Source organism: Anser brachyrhynchus (genome assembly GCF_964034855.1).
Source record: "Anser brachyrhynchus genome assembly, chromosome: 5".
Taxonomy (NCBI): Eukaryota; Metazoa; Chordata; class Aves; order Anseriformes; family Anatidae; genus Anser; species Anser brachyrhynchus.
The window spans coordinates 56,518,691-56,544,043 of record NC_137699.1 but is presented as its reverse complement, the minus strand read 5'-3'; the positions used below and the strand labels follow the sequence as shown (position 1 = coordinate 56,544,043).

Here is a 25,353-nt window from a genome sequence, read left to right as displayed (position 1 = left end):
GCCCAATTTTATTGCAAGCGCACAGGGCTAGAGCGAGACAATGAGCCATAAAGTAGTGACAGGTACTGTGGAGGGGGACAGCACAGGAATAAGGACTTTTAACAGCTCTGGGTGCTTGGGGCACACCCAGCTTTTCTGAACCCATTCAGCATAGCTTCTAACACGATTATCATAGGCACATTTTCAAGCCAATGTTATGTCAGGAGCACTCAGTATATGGAGCTCTTTGGAAAATTGGCTCCTACTTTTTGGCAGTAATTGAAAGCTGAGCTCTTAGGAAAATGGGAGGTCTAAATGCTTGGATGACATTTCTCAACTTCGCTCACAAATAGGAGAACCTGTAAGTCACAAAGGCAATGCCATCAGCCTTCCTTTAAGGACATAAGCCTCAGACTGACTATTATTAAATCCGTTCTTCTATTTCCTACTCATGAGAACTCTAAATACAAAGTTAGCAGAGTGACAGACCGCTAAAGCATTCAGATTCTAACATCCCCTGCTTTAATACACAGCTATATCTAAACAGAAAAAGCACTGATGTGCATGTAGGTAACCGTATGTGCAGTGCATGCCTGCTCCTTTAAAAGAAAGTAAACGCAAGGCAGTTATCTCCATCAGATTTTATTATGTGACATAGGATGAACAATTACATACTGTGCAATAAGCTAAGTGAGGTTTTAATCGCTGCCGCATTTATGGATGGTTTATCTTGACCTTTCATAGCCTTAAAAACTAATAACTGAAGCAAAACGAAGTTTACCAGCTTCTCTCAGAAACTAGCCATGTGAGCATAATCAAATCCCAGGCATTAGTAAAGCCTGGATTCCTGAGCTGGTGAGGAACTGAGTCACCTCCCATGTCAGATGAGAGCACAGTAGCAATGTTTTTATGGTTAAGGCCAAATCATCACCTGAAGTAAATTGCACAGGATTTTCAGCTTTCATTGTCTGCATACTTCATTTATAGGACAATCACAACTGGTGTGATATCCCTAAGGAAGATATTTTAAGATATGCAATGTAACTAAGAGTAGTTATAATTGAAATAATGCTGGATTAGATAAATGTTTTGCTGAAAAGGGAGGTCTGTGTCTCACACAGATACCAATTATATGGAAATATGCTGCTAGGCAAAGAGATTTGATGAGGTCCATGGGCAGGTTAGTAGCAGAGCTGTGAACAAAACCCAAAGTCCCACCTTTTTCTCCTTAGTCATTATACCACCATGGCTTTCCGGAGGGGTGAATGAAATGACAAAGTATGAGAGAGAGTATTTAATGCAGTTTTCAAATTCACATTTTTCACCTCATGCCCTGAAGACATGCCGTTGTTGGGACTCTCATATAGATTTGCTCCATTCCAGAGAATTTGCAGAAAGAGTTGCCTTCCCTTCCCATGTCCTTTGCATGACATTGATTTACAGACTGTCAGGCTTCCTGCAATCAAGTTGTGCTTTGCAACCCCAATGAATCCAGAAGGTGATCATTTCAGGTAAAGAAATAAAGAAGCAGTACCACTAAGGTAACTAATGAAATCTCTTTTTTTCACCATAGCTATGTTTGTAAACATAGGAATGCAAAGTTTCCCCATTTCAGCTTATTTCAGAAATGAAGGAAACAAGATACTCTGACTCTCTTTTTCCTTTTTTAGTCTCCAAGAGGGAAGGCACATTTGCAAACCTTGCCTGCAGCAAGCCCTGTCTACCTGTGGTCTACTTCAGAAGCGTGGCTTTTCAAGGCCTCTCGTAGGCTACCTCATTCCAGGCTTGGTGACAAAATTGCCTACAGCAACACTTAGCCATTTTATTTGCCACCCTCAGCTGCAAATGCAAAGGAGCAGACATGCCTCAGATTAGACTTGCCACAAACATTCGGAGAAGTTAATTGTTATGATCCGACCCACAAAAGAGAGAGAAAATGCACATATCCGATGAGTTTGCCAGCATTGCTCCTTGCAGCTGCACAGCTGTCCTTCACACATGAAAGAAGTGGGACTGGCTACCAAACATCTCTTTCAGTTTCTCCTTCTGTACAGCCACGTTCAGGTTTCTCCAAACCGCAGCCGTGCATGACATTACAGCTGCCTGGGCCAGGTTCTCGGCAGTTGTAACCCAACCTGGCTCCCGGCTCCTGGATTTCAAACGCCTTTTCCACCCACTGAAGAATCCGTCTGCAAGTTGAAAGGACTTCCATCTCCTCCCTTCCCCGCCCGCCACACAAACATACACACGCACATCCACATGCATGGTAAATGGAATGAGTCCAAAAAGTTTTTCTCAACTCTGGTAGCATTTTTTTTTTTAACTAACTTGGAAAGAAAACCTTGAACGCTTTCCAATGCAAGTGTTCCTGGGGCAAGAGGGCTGAATGTAAACAATAGCTAAGGCTTGGTTCTGCAAGAGCTTTTAACGTGGAGTCCTAAGTCAAACATCTCTTCTTCCTCCTCTTCTTTACCTCCTACAGCTAATGTGTACTGTACACACTTGTGCATCGCTCCATCAGACACTCCTCACAGCTGCCAGGTCAGTAAGTACATAGCAGCTTCTGCCAGGGAAGTACAAATGTGTTGGTCTGACATTTTTGATAATGATTTTCCCCCAGTGACTGGTGGGAAGATAGCCATTTTCCCTAGTTTGTGTGGTTTGCTGAGGAACAGGTAAGAGAAGCCAGAGAAGCATCTCCTCTTCGACTATGTGGACATGCAAACTGCTGGGAAAACCAAAGAGAAAGGATCCTATCTTGCAGTAATTAGGGCGGGGGCTGGGGGTGGGGGGGAGAGAAATAGAAACTTTGGTCTCTGTTTCATAGTTTCTCTGGGCCTTGAAGTGGTCAAATCAAAGAGCTTCTGATTTTCAGAGTAGTACAATGGCAGCCCTCTCAGATCAAACATCATTACAGTGGGAGCGATCGCACGATAGGATGCTGGGCAAAGGGGTAAAAAGATAACCAAGGCTTCTGTTTTGATTTGCTGAAGAAAGTTAATCACCAGAGTAGGATCTGATGAAGTCTCTTGGTTGTATAGACCTACCCTTACTCTGCAAATAGTGTAACTTTCCACTAGAGGAGCTCCTGTTGGGCTGGGTGAGATGAACATGCCTTGAAGATTCCAGGCAAAGACCATGAACTTCAGCTACTCCATCAGCTGCTGCAAATTCAGAGCATCTCTGAGCATTTAGCGAGCTCTGTGTGACTTCCCAATAACCATTCCCAATGTGAACCCATACAGAGCCACCTTCTGAGCTCACACAGGTCTGGGGGCCAATATGATCCCATCCCAACATATGTACAGTGTTCAGCAGATGGGGCCTCTCGGTGCCCTTGCAAGACAAACCACAGTAAGACCATTAATGAGACATTATCTTTTAAACTAATCTCCCCATTACAAATTTGTTGGGGATGGGCTATTGATGTATTTTAGATAACCGTATTACCTGAATATTTTCTGGGTAAATAAAACTCATGCAAAGTTAGTAGCTTTGATTTCATCGTTCTCCTGCCTCTTTTCCCCTTTGCAAGGTTTTAGCACTTCTTGGCATATAGGTTGCTGTAGTTGCAAAACTTTCGTCGATTTTTTTTTTATTGGTTGATCAATTGGATTTGAAGGACCATGAGCTCATACAATCATTTAGGTTGGAAAAGACCTCTGAGATCATCTAGTCCAACCTTAAATGTAAGGCTGCTGGATGAAAAATGTGCTCGTTTGACTAGATAGAGTTGTGAAATACACTAATGATCCCCAAAGACTGGGGTGAATCCTATTTTCATATAAAAGTAACTCCACCTGCGGAAAAGAAGATGGCCTGTTGGAAACTCCAGCCATCTGCAAGGCTGGCTTTATATATGACTATTTCCTTTCTTCAATAAGCAACACAAGGATTGCCAGATCCAGCAATTCAGCATCTTCTTGTAAAGTGTGCACCAAATTTGTAACATACCACAGTCTGACTTTATTAGATTAATTAAAGAAACCTATTAATTTCCAAGTAAATGAAGAATATTTTTAATCATTGCCTGTGAACCACTTAGCACATTAACTTGTCCCTCTGAAGTCATTTACTTAAGTGTGCCCTCAGTTTGCTTAATCCATAACTGGTCAATAGTATATTAATATTACAGTCTCATTTTGGATCTAAGCATGTCTGAGCCTATTAAACTGTCACCCTGGATTTACTTGCAGGAAAAAATTATCTGCATTCAGAGATAGAGGGAGAAAAGTATTAAAGTGAATCAAGCACTAATGAAATTAATCATAATCATTGTAAGTACTTTCAACTGCTATCACCCAGTGGGAGATGCTGTTACAGGAAAGTCTTCCCGCTCTATTTTTTTTATGGCTGAGCTGTGGAGCATACTTCAGCTTTTGTTTGTTCCAAAGAGACCGATAACGCTATTGTGATTCTTTGGAATCATTCCGATTTTTTTTTACTGAGAATCAACCTTAGAGACAACCTTGAAATACAAGCCACTTCATGCAAAGCTTGTTCTACTGAACTAGTTTAATGTAGGTCAGACCTACTGTAGTTTGTGTTATAATTCATTCAAACTGTGAGACTCCATCTCTTGCTGTTTACTTTTACTGCACTGCTTGTGAACCTAATATATATAATTTACGGGGGCAAGACAATAGGAAAGAGCAAGTCAGGAGAAAAATGATCTATTTCCCTGCAGTGTAAGATACATTTAGATATAAGGAGCCAGATCCTGAGCTGAGTAAATCAGAATAGGTATATTAAAGCCAATAAAGCTGTGCTGATTTATAATAGTGCTGTAAAATTATTCTTTACAGCACTACTCTTAATTCATGCAAAAATTTATTAATCCTTTAATAATACTTGAATTTTAAAAATGCTTTTTTTCTACTCTTAGAAATGCTGGGGTCTGTAATGGCAAGACACTAATCCATATCCTGATTTATACTTCATGAAACTTTTGAAGGGTTCCCCCATATTTCTTCTTTGAATTCCTCAGTTGTCTAGAAACTCTGGTGTTGTATGGATTAAACAGTTGACAGAAACCTCTGATGAAGAGAAACATGACAATGGGATAGACAAAAAATAGTAGCAGATCAAAAGCAGTTATCTCTAAAAACAAATTCTGTGCTATCCACAATTAAGCATAATTTGACATTTTAAAAATATTTGATCAGTGTTTTGGCTTACCGAACTGCTTAAGGGGCACTGTGATGTGTAAATTAAATTCAAATGAAGGTTAAATATAGTTCTTTGGGAAAGACTGCACGGTTTAAATTACCTAATTATTTGGACAAAATCTGTTCTCCTGTAATTAAATGTATACAAAAGAATATGTCTTTTTACTAAGTACATTTGGAGAGGAGATGTTTATCAGCAAATGGTTACTTCCTCTTGAAGATTGTAGAGATACTGTCATCACTCAGAACCGTGTAAGGAGTGAAGTTAGTTTATACATTTATTAGAGCTCTGCTGAGGTTGGATGGAATTGAGACAGAGCACTCCTGTATTTTCCTGTATGCAGCCCTCCTGCAGCTTCTGCAAATCTTTTTAACACATGCTTTGCTTTAAGTCTCTTCCTTGAGTTCATAACTATACAGGAAGGCATGTGCCAGTGCAGTGTGTCCGATGTGAAAAGAGCCGATCATTCATCTGATTCATGTCTGCTACGATGCAGGATCGCTCCTTGCAGCACCCGGGACCAGATTTCTGCCTTGCATCCAGCTCAACCCCTCTCAGCCTGCAAGGATTCCCAGGCTTCAAAAGAACGACTGCTGGAGTGAGTTACGGCCCCGTGTGAGTAAGAGGATGAGAGTCTGGCTCACTGGGGTTTGTTTAGTCTATTTTTAAATGTGTTGAGTGAAGGAATTTCTACATCTTTCTGAGGGAGACTCCTCCTGAGCCTAGCAGATGTCAACAGCAGGATACCTCTTCCATGGTATTGGGCATAAACTTTCTCTTAGTCTTGTCCATTTCTCTTCGTTATGTTCTCTTTTACTTTACTGCATCTCCACCTATATTTGCGCCCTTCAGTTTTCTGCTTCTTTCTACAGAGCCCACAAACTGTAGCTTTTTCATTCCATCTTTGGTATCACTCCATCTGGCTCCTTTCTGCTTTGGGAGGGCACCCTTTTCACCCATTTCTGCCTCACTCCAATTTGCCAACTCAGTTCAAATCTGTTGTATGTGGATGACAGACAGAAATGTCAGCCCTGCTTAGAGCTCTATGCCATCAATTTAATATGGCAATACAGGCATAATGCACTTAGATTGCTCAATTCCTGCTCATAAACCAAAGTCTTGCTCTCCAAAGCAAAGGAATTTAAGTCAGCACAGTATGCCTAAGCTTTACAATACCATTCACTGCAGGAGATATGTGACACGGAACAGAGGATTCTAAGAGAAAATAATAAGTAAGGTTGTAGTGCTTAAATTCAGAAATATCCAATATATACCTGGAACAAAGCAAGTATTTGTAGTTTCCCAGGCTGGAAGAAAAGCATCGCTTTGCATGTCTGGTCCCCAGCTGTACTGTCATAATTGCACTGCGAAAGAAATTGCATGTTCATTAGAAGAAGTGCACTGGTGCACAAAACTTGTGTCTGGTGGACCCAGACCATCTGAACTGCATCTGGGAGGAATTGTTTGGGTTTGAGACATGTCAAGGAGGGATTTTCAGTGTGAGTGGGAAGTTAAAGGCAGCTTATCAAACTGTCCCACAAGTTATTTTACAGTCCACTCTCTTTATTCAAATTAATTCTGCAGAACATGAGATTACTAAAGGAAAAGGAAAAGAAAAAGAGAAGACGGAAAAAAAAGAAATAGATTTATTGCTAATAGTCATAAAGGGAAACCATAAATCTACTGGGGCTGTGCAGTGAGTCTCATAGTGAGTAAGAACACATGTAATCAATATGAATGTATTCATTTTTATTTTCTCTCAGCCACAATCAATATGCATGGTATCTCACTGCTGAGTAGGAAAGCACAGATTTTGCCCCAGTGAGTTTACAATAATTCAGCAAAACTCCCGCTGAGTTTTGATTGAATAATAAGTTTGGCTCTGGCTAGACAAAAAGCAGAGGCAGGCAGGCAATAAGCTGACGGGGAGCAAAACTAGGAGCCAGCACTTCTAGGGAAGAGCCGGGTAGAGGAAGGGAAAGGGAGGCACTGAGGAATGGCTGCGAAGAACAAAGAGAGAAGTGCTGCCATAGTTTCTCTGGATGGTGGAAAAGCTCCCTCACACAGAGCAGAAGGAAGCTGTCCCCAGCCATTGCTGCAATCTGAAAAAAAAAAAAAAAAAAGATTCAAAGGTGACCTTTGCAGCACTGCAGGAAGGAGTTGCTGTCACGCCAGGAGCTGACCTCCACAGAGCTTCAGCCTCCACGTGACTCCTCCAAATATTCCTTTACTGTGTCATTATTAAATGTGCCCATAACGTCCCATGGTTACGTGTACCCAAAGGGCATCAAACAGTACTGACGGAACTGCCAACAGCCAGGAGGAGGCTCAGCCCCCAGGGAAGCCTGGAAGAGAGCTGGCTCCTGCTGCTGGTCCCCGGGCAAACGTCTCCATGAGCGGGCATGCACGGACGGGGCCAAGCCGCTCCGCTCCCTGCCACCAACCCTGCTGAGCAAGCAGCCTGTTGCACTCTCCACTGACTTTTAATTTGCAAATAGCCTTAAAGCATTGCAGAAAACAGCATGGGATTTTTTTTTATTTTTTATTTTTTTATGATGGTAACAAAGACTTGAATGTCTGTGTAATGCCTGTAATGTAATCACTGAACAACCAAAGAGTACACAAAGTGTCACACAGAAACAAAGGAAGGGGTCATCCTGACCAGAGCAGAGAAGAAAATCAGAAAGAAATGTTCATTTTTATATTCATATATTCATATTGAATGAATGAATTGAATTCATATTGAAATATTCATATTGAATGACGCTTCTGTACTATCGTGCTTGGACACTGAACCTACCTGGGGCACTAACAATAATCCACAAATAACCAAGGCAGTTTAATGTGTTCCTGAGCTTACCTGCCAGAGCAGGGACTGTGTCCTTCTGTCCACGCAAGCAGGCAGCCTGCAAACCAGTCAAAGGGCATTCAGGTATCCAACTTTCACTGACATTCAGGAGAGCTGACCATTTAGCTGCACTTTACCCTTTGAAGACACACACTCAAGCACACACTACTCTGTGTGCAAAGCAAGTTTCTCAATCGTCCTCTCTCTTTTCCTGTGAGAAGTCCCAGAAAAATCCCCCTGGATGAGCTCTCCAGGACTAATGTCTGTGCACTGCTTACCTATTCACTTCCAAGTCTGGTGAGACTCCAGGCACTCCACTGTGTCCTGTCACACCTTCAGTTTGTTAGCCTCCTAATGAAAAGACCTAATTCCTTCTCTGAGCACATTTGACTGGCAGGGAGGCTTGGCTAATGGTGCTGTGCAAATAAAGAAGACAGTTATTACTGTGATTATGAGTGTTACATTAATAATAACCAGGAACTGTGGTCAGGTATTTCAGATATAGAGGAAATGAGAGAAAATACCTAATTTAAAAACAGGTTAAAGAAGCAACTGCTTTTCATGAACTAAAGAGAGATTTGCATGTGAAACAGAACATGTTGAGCTCTGAGAAAAAATAGCTATTAGCATTAACTCCAATTTAAAACTGATTTAATTTTGCCATGCATTTTAGCCCAGAGAACATTGGCTTCCTGCAGGCTCATGAATTGCTCATGGGAATATGTGCAGGAAGGGAATGTTGAGCTCATACATTTGGTGTCCGCATCCAGCGAGAACTACACTACCCTGGACTGAGTGGAGGATCCAAGGAGAGAGCTCCTCTCCTGTGCCGGAGAGACCAATGACTGAGGGAATAAGTAAAAGGCAAGTTAAGGATGGTCTTCCTCTCCTGCATTCTCACAAGTTTCAGCAGTCAGGTTTTCATCTCCCTGAAAGAGCTGCAGATGCACTTAGACTAATGTGTTGATGGTCCCATTAAAGGATCTGTCCCGTATGACCCTGTCTCACCTGTTTTGTTTGTGTATCTGTACTTTTGACCGTCCCTCAATGTCCAATTGCAGTGAGGTCCCCATTTTAACCATGTGATGTATGTAACAAAAATCAAACTCCCTTTTGCCTTTTTTAAGGATGATCATTTCAGTGGGCAGCCCCAGAATTTGTGTTAAAAGAAACAGGAAAGAATTATTTTTTATTCACTTTCTCAAAGCTATTTATGTTACTACAGACCTCAAGCATCTCCCCTCTCCCATTTTCAGCCTCAGGACTGAAGACTACTAAGATCAATCACATAATTTCCATCCAACTGACACTGGAGCAAGCAGATGACTTGCAGAAGGACAAGGAGAGCCAAGCCACAGCGCCAGCCAGAGGCCAAATTAATGGGCTGCTCACCTTCCTTCGCTCTTGAGCTATGGTGTACCTGTGCAGCAGGGCCAGATGCAGCCATATTTCACACACAAGAGTAAGGGGAAAAGCAGTAGTGTAAGCCCCACCTGTAGTCCTGGGTACAGTTCTCCACGGCGGAGATACCAGGGTAGCTGCCAGGTAGAGTTAGGTCCAATTTCACTCAACAAGGAGGGCTTTGGACGGTAGTGATGCAGTTATCTCCTCACAAGTGAGTTGCAGGCCCCAAGTATTTAAAACGTGACATGGCAAATACTTTTCAAATAGCTATCTGTTCACAACAGCTTGCTTGCAAAGTAAGAGGCAATATCTTTCTCCAGTGAATGATTCCTTTTAAGTCATGCACCAAGCCCTAAGCCAAAAAGAAAAAAAAAGAAAAAATAGCCCACATGCCATGGAAAACTCCTTACCAGCTGCAAGGGGCTACGTGTAAGGTCCTTGCCAAACAGCAAGCTAATGCAATCACTGCATATTAAGGACCAATCCAGACTACCCCATTCCTTCAAATCCCCAACACACCAAAAAGATGCAAGTCAGAGAAATGCTGCTGTGTCCAAATTAAACATGTCTGGGGAAAAAAATGCAACAGCAAACATATCAAATCAACCATTTATTGTATTGACTTGTTTATTGTTTTTAATTCTGATGCTCATCCAAAAACCTCATTGTAATCTATCTATACCCTAAACACTGCCTGACATATTTTTCCAGAGAAAACCAGGAAGCTCATTAGCTTTCTTTAGAAGATACAAATCTGCAGCTCAACATAAACTTCAAGAAAACATACTTGATTTCTTGTACTGGAAGGTAATTTTTGCAAAACTAATAGCAGAGTAGTTGATACATCTTCAAGACTGTTGTTTGCTCACAGTCTGTGCATGGGACACCCCAAATATCTGAATGTAGCTCTACTTCATCTCCTCTGCAAAACCTTGGAGGAAAAACATACAGGAAGTGGTGGAAAAGGAAGATAAAATTATATAGAGTAGCAAGAAAAGCATAGGAATTACTTCAATTAAACAGGCAAATTAAAAATAATTAAATAAATAAAAAGTTAGTGTAGGTTCTTCATATTTTTACTGTTGGATAAAGTTTTAACAGTGGCAATTCGGCGCTTGTACAAAAGCATCTGCACAAACAGCTGCATTTCCCTTGTGTAAAACATGCTGCATGCAGCAGCGAATTTGCTTGAACTGGCTTTCACAGGCAGCCTGTTCTAACAAAGGAATGGTTAATGATTTCTGCTAAATAATGGAAAGCTTCAGAAACATGGCAGTGTAGGATGCGCCCTTCTCTCCCTTTGTCTAGGAGCACATCTGAAACCTTGCACAACCTCGAATCTCATCTTGGGGGAGCATAATGGACAGGCCATGAAGAGAAACCTTTATTCACTTTGCATAGATGTGGAGTAGACCACATGGTTTATCTTTTTATTTATGTTTATTCTTCTATGAGTATTTGTGTTAAAAAAATAATAATATGCCTATCAAAAAGATTTACGTGTAATTGTCTTGATGCTCATCTTGAAACTGATGTTGGGTGGCATACCAGTGTGTTCAATTTAAGTTTCTATATAGGGCAGCACCCAGTAGAAGCTACTAAAAACTGAAAAACGTGTACATTATTCAGTTTCTCTGTTGTTTCTTCTTTTTTTTCCCTTTCTTCCTTTTTTCCTTTCTTCCTTTTTTCCTTATTTCCTTTTTTTTTTCTTTCGTTCTTTATTGTTATTTCCTTTTGCAGAGAAAAGGTGGAACATTTCTGGACTTGATTAAGACCAGTTGGTGGAGATTTATTGGAAAGTGTTGCCCTGTGGTTTTGGTATTAACCTCTTAGATCACAGCAAGCGACTTTTGAAGTTGGCTGGGGGCTGGAGGAAACTTCTTCAGTGAGCGACCTACCACACCTGCCTCCTTCCACAGTGGAGCTGTAGGGGGAGGAGAAAAGTGGGAAGGTCACTCTGTTCTGCCGGCCACATCATGCAATAAATATTAACCAGTGATGATTATTGAATGCAAAGAAATAAATAATAAAGAGCTCTTACAAGCCTTACAGTTTGTATGTATGTTGCTAGATGATTAAAGAAAAGCAAGTTTGGGACGAATGATTTTGCCAAATGAAATTTCACTCATTTCCTTTCTAGCTGGGTTGCAAACAAAGTGAAATGATTTAGGGCTTTATCTGCCCTTACTTCTCCCTTTCCTTCTGACTCCTCCTGATCCCTTCCAGCATCCCGGTAGCCCTGTTCCTGGAACCATGCTGCCAGGTCCCCCACCAGCAGCAACTGGATTTCCTCCCTCCTGGGTGGTGCACAGAGCATCAGCACTTTCACGGTGGGAGTGTGCAGCAGTGCCACTTCTGCTGGAAGGGGACATGAAAGCGAGTCCTCTCCGTCCCACCAGCCAGGTGAAGGGGGACTTGCACAAGTTGTCCCACAAGGTGAAACCTGGCTGCTGCCACTGGAACTGAAACAGCACGTTAAGCCTGTGGTGTTTCAATTTCCCTGATTAAATTTCCCTATTAAAACAAAAAGAGAAAGAAAAGAAAAAAAAAAAAAAGAAAAAGAAAAACAAAAAGGAAAAGGAAAAGGGAAAGGGAAAGAAAAAAAGAAAAAGAAAAAGAAAAAGAAAAAGAAAAAGAAAAAGAAAAAGAAAAAGAAAAAGAAAAAGAAAAAGAAAAAGAAAAAGAAAAAGAAAAAGAAAAAGAAAAAGAAAAAGAAAAAGAAAAAGAAAAAGAAAAAGAAAAAGAAAAAGAAAAAGAAAAAGAAAAAGAAAAAGAAAAAGAAAAAGAAAAAGAAAAAGAGGTTGGGATCAGACCATGGACTTCATGCCAGAGGGCACATTCTTTCCAGGCAAGGAGCAAAAAGACCTGCAGCTTTACTTTTACCATTATTAGGACAAGGGCAAATTGACAAAATTCACATCTTTGTTCAGTTTCAGGTAATGAATGTGCAATAAGATGCATGTTTAATTGACAAATCGTCTAATTCTATTACTTTTAATGCTGGAACAAACAATCAAAGAAACTATTTGTAAGCATCTAGAAGATAACGAGGAGATGAGTTACAGCCAGCATGGATTTGTCAAGAACAAATTGTGTCACACTAATGTAATTTCCTTCCCCCACAAGATAATAGACCTTTCGGACATGGAAGAAGCAGTAAGTGTCATATATCTTGACCCTAGTAAGGTTTCTGACACTGTCTCATATAACATTCTGATAAATAAGAGAAGAAAATGTGGACTAGGGGAAACTAGTAAAGAGTGCGTATAAAACTGGTTAGAAAGCCGTACTGAAGAAAATAATTACCAATGGTTTGCTGTCAAAGGCTGCATCAAGTGGACTGCACAGAGGTCTCTCCTGGCCTGATAATTCACTGCTAATGAACTGGATGATAGAAGAGAACGTGGTGTTATCACATTGCACATTGCTGGGAAGGGTTCCACATCTACTGCAGAACAGGAGAAGCACTGCAGAGGGTCTTGACTGTTCTGAAATAGTCTCAAAAAATAGGATTCAAGTCAAGCGAGTCAGCAATAGTTTGTTATATGAATTAAGAATAATTGGCTTGGTACTACTTTGTAGGTAAAGATCTGGGTGCTACAGTTGGTCAAAAGATGAACACAAAGGTGTAAGAAAAATAGAAGTTTTTCCTTTACTCAATACCTGCAAGACCTCAAGGTATTATATCCAGACTACGTTTTGCACAACTAACTCTAAGGAACATGTAGGCCAATGAGGTCCAAAGAAGAGCAACATGAATGACCAGAAATCTGGACATTTATGAGAAAGAGGTAGACTTGTATAGTGTAGGGAGAAAAAAAGACTAATGCAAAACACAACAGGGATCTTTGAATTTGTAAATGATTTTTTTAAAGAGGCACCAGTCTCTTCTCTGTAACCTTGCTACACAGGACAAGAAAGAAATGGTTTATAATTCAGCAAAACTGTTTTTGGTTAGGAAAAAATTTCCAGCACAATACAGAGCTGAACAATCAAACAGACTCCTTTGGGATGCTGTAGAGGAGATATCACTGAGAGAAGATACATGTACAACTTGATGTTTTCCTGCAGTGGGGAATGGACTAGGTGACCTCCCAACCCACTTTTCTATAATCCCATGAATTCCATGAACACTACAATCCATCTATGTTTAATAAATTAAACTGTAAAGGAGAAAAATAATCTCCTAGACCCAGAGCTAGGCCTGAAAACACTAAACATGTTGTAGTAATAGGCCATAAATTTGCTTCCATTCCCTAAGGAGATTTTATAGCCACAAAGACTAACATACCAGAAGCCTCCTCTAATAGTCAAGTAACTCCAGCACACTGGCAGGTTCTTTGATTCATACTCTGAAAGAAGTAGTTTATGTTTATAGAAACAAATTGGTTGCATCAGAAATACAGGTTAGGTCAATCTTCTGAGCTCTATATGTCTCCAAAATGTCTCTTTGTAAATCTTCATGTGTCTCGAACAGCAAACACACAACTCCAGACCATTATTAAAGGGCACTTTGAATTATTTTCATCCTATTCCAATACTCACTGCTTCTCACTATAACATTCAAATACCCTACCACCAGAACGAAGACAAGCATAAAGCAGACAAGATGCAGTACAGCCTCAGCAGCTATTCGGAAAACACCACAAAACTGTACCTTTCTTCAGTGTCAGGCATCCATATTTTATAAAAAGCAGAAAGCACTTCATCTGTTAGTCAATGGAAGGGACCCTGAGAGGTTTCCTTTTGTCATCATGAGTATGACAGAAAGAAAGAAACTTTCTAATTAAAATATTCCCAAGAAAGTGTGGTTTCACAGAAAGAAGCAATTATTGCTGTAAAATGTTATTCCAGTAAAGCAATCCAAGTTATCAACCAAGGTGTTAATTTTCTTTTTGCATCACCAGACAGATTCCACAATCCAGTTTCAGATAAATGCCTAGGTTTTATTCTTTTTCAGTTGGGCTCACTATGACGTTACAGGGGAATGAGCCCTCTTTTGCTCATTTTGATGTGCAAAACCTGATGGAGGGAAAACAGAAGACACCAACCACTTTTTGTCAGGAGTGAAACTCAACAATTCACTCAATGAGACTGAGTTTAAGAGAAAAAAAGGTCAGAATGAACCTCCCTTGTAAAATCCTGCCCCCCAGAAGCTCATGGGGTTCATACAAGCTGCATTTGTTCAGAGCAGTCCCAAGAGGACAATGCAAGTCCTGTTTTACTACCACGGGATATGAGGTGGTATCAAATAATGAACCCAAGCATTTCCTTTCTGAACTCAGCCCAAAGCACTTTTAAAGTTTTAAAGTTTTCTAATATAAAATAATACACCGTGAAGTGGAAATCTTTCTGATATTTTGTCATTTTAAGCTGTGGTAATATATTTTCCTTTGGAAAATATAACACTGTGCTCATTGTGTGCTTTTTGTTTTCTGTTTAATCTGTGATGCATATCTGAATGGAATTTTTGCCTATAATTCTATAAAATTTACTCTGAAGTGCTGCTTATGCTCTACTGATCACAATTCTGTTTTAAGGATTGGCTCTTATTTTTTAATCTTCTTTTCACTGCCCTTTTGTTGTATTACAATATGAGGAGTAAGAGGGAAGGAATTTTTGCGCATTTAACACTTTGTTTCCCTTTTACTTCTGTCTAGGGCTATGAGGCTCTTGCCACCTCACATGAACAAACAGGAAATTATACCACTGAAATGACAGACTTGCATAAATCTGATAGACACACACACTTATAGATAATTTTGTTTTCCAAAAATTTCAAGAGTTATCTGCTATGTTTCAGTTGTGACAGTTATGGCAAATGTTATAAAAGAAGGAGGCTAGACCTTCAGCTGGTGTAAATCTACCTAACTGAAATCTTGAGTTATGGTTTACATACCTGTATGTCAGGCCAGACTTAATGATGGTGCTAAGACCATAACCTCTGGCCATTGCCCTCTAACAGCTGCTGGTTCTAATGAGCTTATCAAAATGACATTGATTGACGAAGCCCCACGTCATTTCATTCAGCTTCTGCAGGAAATGGCTTGATTTGTTTTCCGTCCAAATGAAGCCTACAATCTCATCGGGACCATAAACTGGAAAGTATGACAATTACACCAAGGCTAAATTTGACCCTGCACTTACAATCACTTAGCAGCTTCCCAGGTGCAAAAGTATAGGATTTCATTAGCTGCTAAGAAGATCGTGTTCCCTATGGAAGTTTAACTGTTTACACAGTCTGTTGAAGCTGCCTCAACTGGGGACACTTTAAAAGCTCAGAAGTCATAGGAAATGCCGTGCTTCATCCATCTTGAATAAAGTAAACCTTTAATCATCTCAGGCAGAAAAGTGATGTTCAAAGATGCCACAGAAGAAGGGACTGGCATGGACTTTGAGCTCCTCTGTGTCTAAACCCAGAGCCCTTGTGATGTGCAGAGAAGGTGAAGAAAGACTGGGAACTAAGAGAAAAGGTGACTGAGGTAAGGATAGGTTGGGGAAAGTAATCTCAGAAAGAGTTGTGAGCTTCAAGTGGGGCATTTCATGGGCAGAGTTAATGCCTGGAAGCTCCTTGCTGCTCCATACGTGGGACGAGAACAAAACAGATGTCTGAAGTCCCCTGCCAGAAGTAAACGTAGGACATCTGAAGTCCCTCTGCCTTTGAAGTAAACATGGCTTTAAACATGAATACATAAAACAGAGCACAGCTATTTATAGGAAATCAAATGTAAATGAAAAGGGACTGGACCTCTATGAAACAGCAAGAAAACAAAGAACACAAAGCAAACAAACGTGAATGTAAGGAAAACACACCATTTGTAAGATGGTCATTAACCATGCTTTGTACTTCTGAACGCCCTTCATTTGCTGGCCTCAGTCTGCAAACATTAGGATTTGCCTGCAGAGACATTGTGGTGGTATACAATTTGTTTGTTCTGCTGCCACTTTTGTCTCTGATTATCCTTCTGCTGTATCAAGGCACAACTCTATGGATGTAGTGTGGTGTAATGTGTGTGTATGCAGAACAAAACAAGGACTGTCCCAGAGCATGCCCATTCATAAGCAAACGGGCTCTATCTGTGCAACGTACAGAAGGCACATCCACACCCAGCACTGCAACACAGCACCAACCCCACAAGCTGACTAATGACAAACTCCAGTTACCAACCACCACACCAGCACCAAATCCTGCTTCACACAGGTTTTCCTAGAGACCATCCCTCATGAGCATCCATCAAGCTGCCTGGGGAATCTGGGAAGATCTGCCCCAAACCCTCCTGCTGGGAGCTGCCAAGTTCTGCAAAGCTCTACGTCCTGTGTTTGCGTCTTTTCAAAAAGTCTGGGCTCTGTGCCTAGTGCTGTGGGTCTGAGATGGTGGAGAGCTCTCCCAGCCTCCAGTTCCCCACTTGTGCAGAGACACCATATTAATTACTTTCTGAGCATTAGGAGCTACTGTGAGGATTACTGGTACATAACTGCACTGGGAAAGAACAATTCTAAGTGATACCGGAAGGAAAACCTTCTTTTATTTGTGTTGGCAGGGTTTTGTTGTTGTTGTTGTTTTGTTTTGTTTTTTGTTTGTTTGTTTTTCTCCTTTTGTGCCTATAAGAAGGGCTCAGGTATCCTGTTTTTGTAAAAAGCAGTTTGAAGAAATCAAGTATTGGTATCATGGTACGGTCAATCCCAACAGGTCACAAAAGCCTTGTCACTTTACATTACATACCCTGATGAGACACAAGCTGAAAGATCTGTATCTACATGGTTTCATGGGTGGTAAGAGGGTCACACTTGAAAGTAGTCCCTCTCCCTGCAAGACAGCAGGTTCTCCCAGGAGATAATCAGGATTTTCTTCCTGAAAGAGTCAGCGGATCACTCTGGTTAACAGCCCAACACACACAGGAAAAAAACAGGGACACATTTTTCAGATTTGATCGCTGTGAGAGATCAGGAAAAATCAGAGGACTTAGGAGACTGGATGCACGGGAACCTATATTCTGATATTTCTATTTTGCCACTACCTTTACATTTGTGCTTCCTCTCCAACAGTGATGGATTCATTACGCTGTACCACCTGCTTTAGGCATTCTGCAGCTGCCACAGCAGAAAATGGACAGATATTACATTGTCACAGAACTTACCCAGCTATTGCTTACTGCTTCCTTCCTACAAAGGGGAAGACGATAGACTCGTTTCCCCCAGCACATATCTTACATTGAGATGGTGCTTTGTTAATAAGCCAAACCCAGTATTTTAACAACTGCAAGGTGAAGGGTTGAAGCAGTAATATGCCTTAGGGTCATGTGGCACACGGTCATATTTTAATTACCACTGCCTGAGGCTATCTCCACAGGTATGTTTCCTTCCTGCATAAAACATGAAGCCGGGAGTGATTTCAAAACACCCTGTCAAATAGTCTGTGACTCCAACAGGATGTACACAGTATTAGACTTTAATCCAAGGGCAAATTTTATTTCAGTATTTTATCTCGGAGGCTCAGAGGGGCAAGAGAAAGAAACACTTGTCTGTTGGTAAACTAATAATGTTTAGCAACACAAGGTGTATCATATGTTCTAGAGATCTTTCATTTCCTTAATAAATATCCAAGCATAGCAAGCTCTCAACACCAATATCCTTTCAATAAAAGGTAACCTTATATGGTCACTACATGATACATGATTTATAAGATGTCATGTTAAAGTAAACTCAAACTCACCAAACACACTGAAGGAAGGAAATGGTTGTCTGGCTCCATATGGTGTTTTCATGTTTCTATTAAAACCAGACTATTCAAACGCTGTGGATACCGACACAGGTTTTAGCTCTAAAGGAAGGATAAAGAGAGTCTTATCCATACCATCTGTATCAATAGCATAAAATTTGCTGGCAGCACATGAATGTGGTTAAAACATTTAGGGTCACCTTACTGATGGGGATTAAAAAGACTTTGCTCCCGCAGACTAGTTTTGCACAAAGAGCTATCCTGAAAGTGACTCACTGAAACCCTTTGCTAGCCAAATATCATGGGGGAAAAAAGAAAAAAAAAAAAAAGAAAGAAAAAAAAAAAGCATAGATACAACCTCCTTAGGATATAGCATTGCAGAAACTGAAACCTAATCTTTGTTAGCATACCTCACACTTAAATTCAGGGCCCAGATTTTTGTGAAGTCATGCTCTCAGCTGTTCGGACTACAGATATTGTGCTGCTATTGCAAACATCTTCAATCTACATAGTTATCATATTAAATAAATAAAAGGTTACTTATTTATTATGGATGACCAAAAAAAAAAAAAATCTAGGGCACTGAAGTCGTTTTTTTTCCCTGGCTGTTCCCTCTGTTCTCATTCCCTGGTGGATCCTACAAGGCATGCTACTGCAACAGGCCACTTCTGGGAGTCCCAGGCTCAGCTTCTGCCAGTCTCCTCCCAGAAATCAGCAGAAGAAACCTTATGTAAATGAAGGAGGTGCCTGAATTATATTTTTCCTTCCCTATAGGGGGCAACCCTTCACCACAGCAGTGATTGAGGGGCCACAGAAAGTCTCAGATCAGGCCCTGGAACATGCTGCATCACAGCAGAGTAAATGAAATCAAGGAGGGGAACAGATTTCAGTGCACGTCACAGCAGGTCATTGCATCTGCTTGGTAGCGTACTGCATGAAGTTCACATAGTTGCCTTTTAAGCTATTTTTGAAATCGCTCCCAAACCATGCTGTTGTAAAGCCCAGCCGAGCTGAGAATCTGCAATAAACTCAGTGAAGTACTAGACCTCCTGTCTTTTGCAGGGGGACTCATCCCACATATTTTCAAGGTGGCCTTCCACACAGCACCTCAAGTTACACTAACGCTTTCAAGCATTCCTATTTGCTTAGAGATTAATGTATTTGTCATGTACTTTTGACTCCACAAGAGTTTTGGCTCATTCACTTCAATAGATTAGTCTTTAGCCTTGGTCATTAGCCTTTTGTGCCTACTACTACTTCTACTTTATTAACACAAGCACCTTCAAGAACTTCTGTTAATGAGAATGGCGAAGACCCAGAAAATGCTCTTGATTCTTCGAACCTCACATCATATTACAAGGCTAATAATGTCACTGCTCCATTAAAATTTTAAGTATTACAGCCTTCAGAGCCAGCAGCACTTAACGACTTAAACACCTCCTCCTCCCCTTTTTTCTTCCTACATCAAACACTATAGTATGTGGCAGCTTTTCTTTGAGCAGAAAACGCCATCCATGTTTCTAGTGTGTAATGATCCAAATGGTTTCCATTTACCTTTCCACAAACAGGACAAGTTACATGCTCACTCAGAGCTCACTCAGAAGGCAACACATCTCCATTCTCACTGTTATCTATAGCACAGAGGCAGGGGAGCTGAGCGTATGTTGATGCATGAGCTGCAGCAGGCCCAGTAAAACTAGCTGCCTTCTTACTATATTATATTACAGGACTTCCAGCTTTTTAGTTCCTACACCATTGTACAAATCTTTAGAGTTTCAGCAAGAAGTTGGAAGAGACTCTGAGATGTATCTTAAGCATCTCCAATTTTGATAGTGCAGTATCTGAAGTGAGACCCCAACAGGGTGATTTAAGGGAATGGAGGTCAGCGCATGGAACATATCATAAAACCAATGAGGAGAGCTGGAAGTATCCCCAGTGTGGTTCACAGCATGCAGGGGGAGTCAGAAGGTCAGTGAACAGAGCTATGTGTGGAGCTGGAGCTGCCTGGTGCTGGCAATAGGAAATGCTGAGTACAGGGTATATCTGAGCTCCTGCTGTTTATCAGGAGCATTGGTATCCCTGTCCGCAGGATTAGGATACATACCTGGGAACTAGGACAGCTTTTATTCAAACTCCTCGGAAGACCACAGGCCATAGAAAAGTCCTCCTGTTACAGATGAGTCCTCAGGCCAAGCACAGGATTCCTGGGCTAAAAAACATCAAGCAAGAGGGCCCTGGGCTGTAATTCATGGATTAAAGGCAGGAAAAACTGATCTCACTCAAGTGACAGAAATTTAACACTGGTGAAGATGTGGCCCTGAGTCTTCCTAACTAGGTTTGTGAAAGGGTGTACCAGGAGCTAGGGCACATACTGGCATGTTAACGTTGAAATCTCTATGACTGGGTGAGCCTAGGTCTGCTTCAATTGCCAGCATAATTTCCTTTTTTTTTTTTTTTTTAAATTACCCTGTGTTCTGACTGATGGGGCCACTGCTACAGAGATGGGCATTTTAGGTGGGCATTGGTTTTTCAGGCTAACTGCTGTGGTTTGTTGCTGCTGTTTTGTCTATAGGCTTCTTTTCTATTCTTGTGCAAGAATATTTTCCCTTCTTTTTTAAACAAGTGGCATACGTGGGGCAACAGAAATCTCTACGAGCTGCTGACAGGGTCCTTTATCACTTGTTCTGGACAGGACATGAGTGTGCCGTGAGCTACATTTGCAGCCACACTCACCCACCCATTATGTAAGTTAGACTAATAAATTTCAGCACAAATGAATATGTTCATCTGAACTTCACACCAATTTCATCGCAATGACACAGAAATGAAGTGACAAAGGCGCCTGCCAGCAGTCTCAAGCACAGGGTAACAGTATGCACAAGCATTTGGAAGAGTTTTTAAAGAATAGTATTATTCCTTAGCTTATTATCTTGCTGTTTACTACATTGGAACCAAGATCAAAATGCTTTAGTGTTTACTGAAGCAGCATATATGGTATCTAACAGCATGTTATTTTGTGCACACTGTTTAACATTCTTTATTGCTCCAACTCATAAGGTTTATTTGAAATCAGTGGAGGAATTCATCCCATCTACTATTTACTCAGCTATTATCAGCTACTGCAAAAGTGTCATTCGGAGGGGAATAAACACCAGTTATTTACGAGCTTTTGCAAGCATGCAAACTCCTGACAGAAAATTACATTTTTAAGATCCATTATTATTTATGGCACGTGTATGTCCCTAAATACAGTTGCATTCTGCATATATGTTGCTCCAGAGCTAACCCTGAGAAGAACCATATCTACCTGGTTTTACTGTGCATTCCGATTGTTTAATGCTTGATTCAACCCCCCCTTTTCCTCTTGTAGCAAAACCCCTTTTTGCTACCCTTGTAGCAAAACCCCTTTTTGTTTGCTGGTAGCTACAATGAACATGGAGCTGATGGAGGATTACACTCTACCTAATGTTTTGATCAAATCTTAGCCATGTCAATGGGAAATCTTCCTGTCAGAGGGGAAGACTGAGCATGGAAAAATACTCCCAAAAGCCAACTCTTCTAGACCAGATTCATAAAATATTTGGTGAAGGCTGGTCAGGAATAATTTAGAGCCCATTTACACAGTGACTGAGAGGAGAGGTTCCCACTCAGTGGAAGATGAGCCACTTGACATGGGGACACTGCTTGACTCAATCTGAGCCACAGACAAATGCTCACCTGCAGGAAATTCCTGACTGCCAACACAGTGAAAGAAACTCTTAAAAATTCTCAAGTTAAATATGGGAACTTCTGACCTCAGTGCTCTATATTTTCCCTATATTTCCACTTATTCTACCTGACTTTTTAAGTTTGCATTTTCCTCCTCCACCTTTGTGAATTTTTTCCTGGTCTTGCTACCCAGCTAGAGACAACTGTGCATTTAATAGCTAGTGATTGCTTCAGATAAGCAATTTAAGTGTAAATGTTTCGCACAGCTTCGTGTTTCATCTTCCCAGAACCTTGGTGACATCTAGTCTGGAATACATGGTTTGCATCATGCCTCTGTATGCGTATTCCTTGGTTTGATTATCTGAACTCTCAGAGAAAATAAATGCCAAGAGCTATGTACCTTTGCTAACTAGCATTCTTGTGCTGGTTTTGCATAATCAAGCAGCACCTTTCATCCAATAATGTATTTAAAATATCTTTTAGACAAAGCTCAATTTGATGAGGCTGACTCTGCAGCAGCAGGGAACATGCATGGTACATTGGGCATTAGAGTAATGGTTTAGATCTCTCTACAGCATGTAGCACACATAAGCTTTGAAGCATAAAAATCATAAATGATTAACCTACTTGATTTCACATAAATGACAGAAATATGCTCTTCATGGTTTATTTTAATGTCTAAAAACAAAGGCATTATGTCACCATGTGATGGGGTCTTTTTATGATCTTCAGCTATGCCAGTCCATTTTGTTTTAATTGCCAATTTTTCACTGTATTAATTGCTAATTATTATATATTTGTATACGTGACACCTCAATTATCATCATGTGATCATAACTGTTTGGACTGGATATTGTGTTATCTCCATGAGCTATTTTCATTATAAGCTAGGAAGCCTTAAAAATTTAGCATCCAAGCATTTCTCTTTTTTTGGAATAAAAAAACTTTTCAGATAAAAAAACAAACTCACTAAAACATCCGTTTTGCAAGAAAACAACAAGCGCCTTTGTAAGAAAATCTAAAACAGTATTTGTTAACTTTTCATTAAAGCAACTGTTCAAATCAAAATTTGAACATGATTCAAATTATGTTTCAGATCATAATCAGATAAAATATTACTAACAGAAAAAAAATAAAAAAACACAGTAAAATAAAAGTTTAATGCATGCCAATATAAACATTTCCTATAGCGATAAAAAAAAAAATAAATTACCACCCACTTCCCAAGAACTTCTCTGAGATGTACAAGTATCTTAAAATAAAGCAGTGCATATTTTTATATTTACCCGTTTTAAAAGTGGTCAAGAAGCTTCAGGTCGAGGAGCTTCAGGTAATGTTTGAAAAGAGGAGCAATCTTATGGACTGATGTTTTTCACAGGAACTACTGGCTTGTAAGACATGTCAGGAGTACACTACAGGTTGGGCTCAAAAAGGAAACAGAATTTGTGTTTTTTTGTTTGCTTGTTGGTTTTGTTTGGTTTGGTTTGTTGGTTTGTGGTTTTTTTTTCAACTTGACTACATAGTTCTCACATTGCAATAAAATTAATTTCAGAGAACAATGAAATTCCTGAGGAATTTTTGAAGCTTTACTGCAGTTGATCTTAAGCACAGTTGCAGATTGGATTCAGTGACTACAGGAATGCTGAAGCTAAACTGACCATTTAAGGCCTAGTTTTAAACACCTGTGTATTGTTCATTAGTTCATCTCCCTGCCAGGCCAGAAAACAGGTTGAAGATGGCCAAGACAATCATGGGACTCTGGAGATAACCCAAAGATGGCCTAGTGTCACAAACACATGAACTCACCAAGACAAACTACAGCAGCGTCACCTACAAGACAAGTTTACTCATACATAGGACCCGAGGGAACGGCATGGAGCTGGGACAGGGGAGTCTCAGGATGGGTGTCAGGGAAAGGTTCTGCAGCCAGGGGGTGGTCGGGCACTGGGACAGGCTCCCCAGGGACATGGTCACAGCACTGAGCCTGCTGGCACTCAAGCAGCGTTTGGACACCGCTCTCAGACACAGGGTCTAGTTTTGGGTGGTCCTGTGTGGAGCCAGGAGTTGGACTTGATGACCCTTGTGGGTCCCTGCCAACTCGGGATATTCTGTGATTCTATGATTCTATTATATGGTGGTGTACCTGAGCCTCATCTGGAGGCATAATCTAAAACACACAACTCTCCTGCAAAATAAGAGGCAAAGATAAATTCCTCCACTTTGTTTAAAATGCTGTTGTTCTTGACCTCTGGGATACAGAAAGATTTATATAAATAAAATTTCTATTTCTGCTTGCTTCCCTGTCCTGGAGAAATATGTATAAATAAGAGATCAAAGATCCTGCACAAACATTAAACATAAAGCTGACAGGCTGCAAAAGCAGAGCTTCTTCCTCAGTGTCTCAGAGAACGGTGACTAAGTAAGCCCCTGGGACTTGGCAGAGCTGCTTCCTCCACTATGCCCTGTGAGAGGGGCCCTTTTTAATTTTATTTTCCTTTCAGTGGTGCCTTTGAAAATATAAATATGTCAGAATGGTTAGGTGGTAAATGGTTTGTATTAGTTGCTGCAAGATATTTTTGCAGCCTATTTGGAAACACACAAGCTATCTGCTACCTGATCTTGTCATCTTTATGGAGGCTGCTTAAATCCCACAGAGAAGACAGTGGACTGCAAAACTTTGGCTTTGGCTAGCCCCACAGAAAACACACCAAACTTTTTATTTGTTTGTTTTTAAGTTAAAATATATTCCGTCAGTCAACATGACTTTTCCTGGTTTATTTTAGTTTGTTTGAACCTCTCATCAGTTACCTCCTGATATCCCAGCCAGCTGTGCAGATTCAACTGAGCAAATAAGGTCCGGTAGGAAGTTATTGATGGCTTTATCAGTATGAAATAGTCACAATGCATCACCTGCATGCTTAGGAGTGTAATGTTGACAATAAATATGATAATAGTTGTCACACATCAGTGAGAGAAATGTTGAGCTTCCAAAGTGCTGAATAAATTGCATTTCCTTTTATTTATTCAGTGCAATACATGGCACAAAGATGGTAGAACCAACCATCCATTTTGACATGTTTACAAGGCTTTTAAATCATGAAATGGATTATTGCACTGCTGAAAATATTTGGCAAATGCATTTTATGCACAGCACATTCTGCTTGAAGAGGCAGCCTTTTTAATTTACATTTGTTAGAAGTGCCTGTGAGGAAGAAGGATTGTATGTCAAAGAAGCTACACGTCTGGTACTAAGCACAGTAACCTGCACTGTTGCACCCATGCTTCTTCAGACACAGCCACAGAGCAAAGCAGAGAGGATATAAAAGAGTTAATTTTGGACACCCAGCTCAACCTACAGGGGGATTCAGGTGCCACAGCTGTAGAGTGCTACAACAACTTCCTTAGGTATCAGAGCTACAGGACAGCCATCCCATCTCACAGCACCTTTCTGGGGCAGCAGTTGCAAGGTAGACAGCCACAGGCACCTATAACACCACCATATCCCTTTGTCAGGGCAACAGTCCTA

General features: G+C 40.6%; 1 protein-coding gene across 1 annotated transcript in view; it reads right to left on the bottom strand.

The window, feature by feature from the left end:
• Window positions 1-9,489: 9,489 nt before the first annotated feature.
• The window catches only part of LOC308195424 (uncharacterized protein), a 222,351-nt gene continuing 206,487 nt past the window's right edge, over window positions 9,490-25,353 (bottom strand). Inside the window, exons 6-8 of the transcript XR_013951482.1 lie at window positions 20,224-20,328; window positions 18,114-18,221; window positions 9,490-12,888 (exon numbers count right to left, since the gene is read on the bottom strand). The gene's annotated coding sequence lies outside the window, so the exon portion shown is untranslated. The remainder of the gene's footprint in view (window positions 12,889-18,113; window positions 18,222-20,223; window positions 20,329-25,353) is intronic.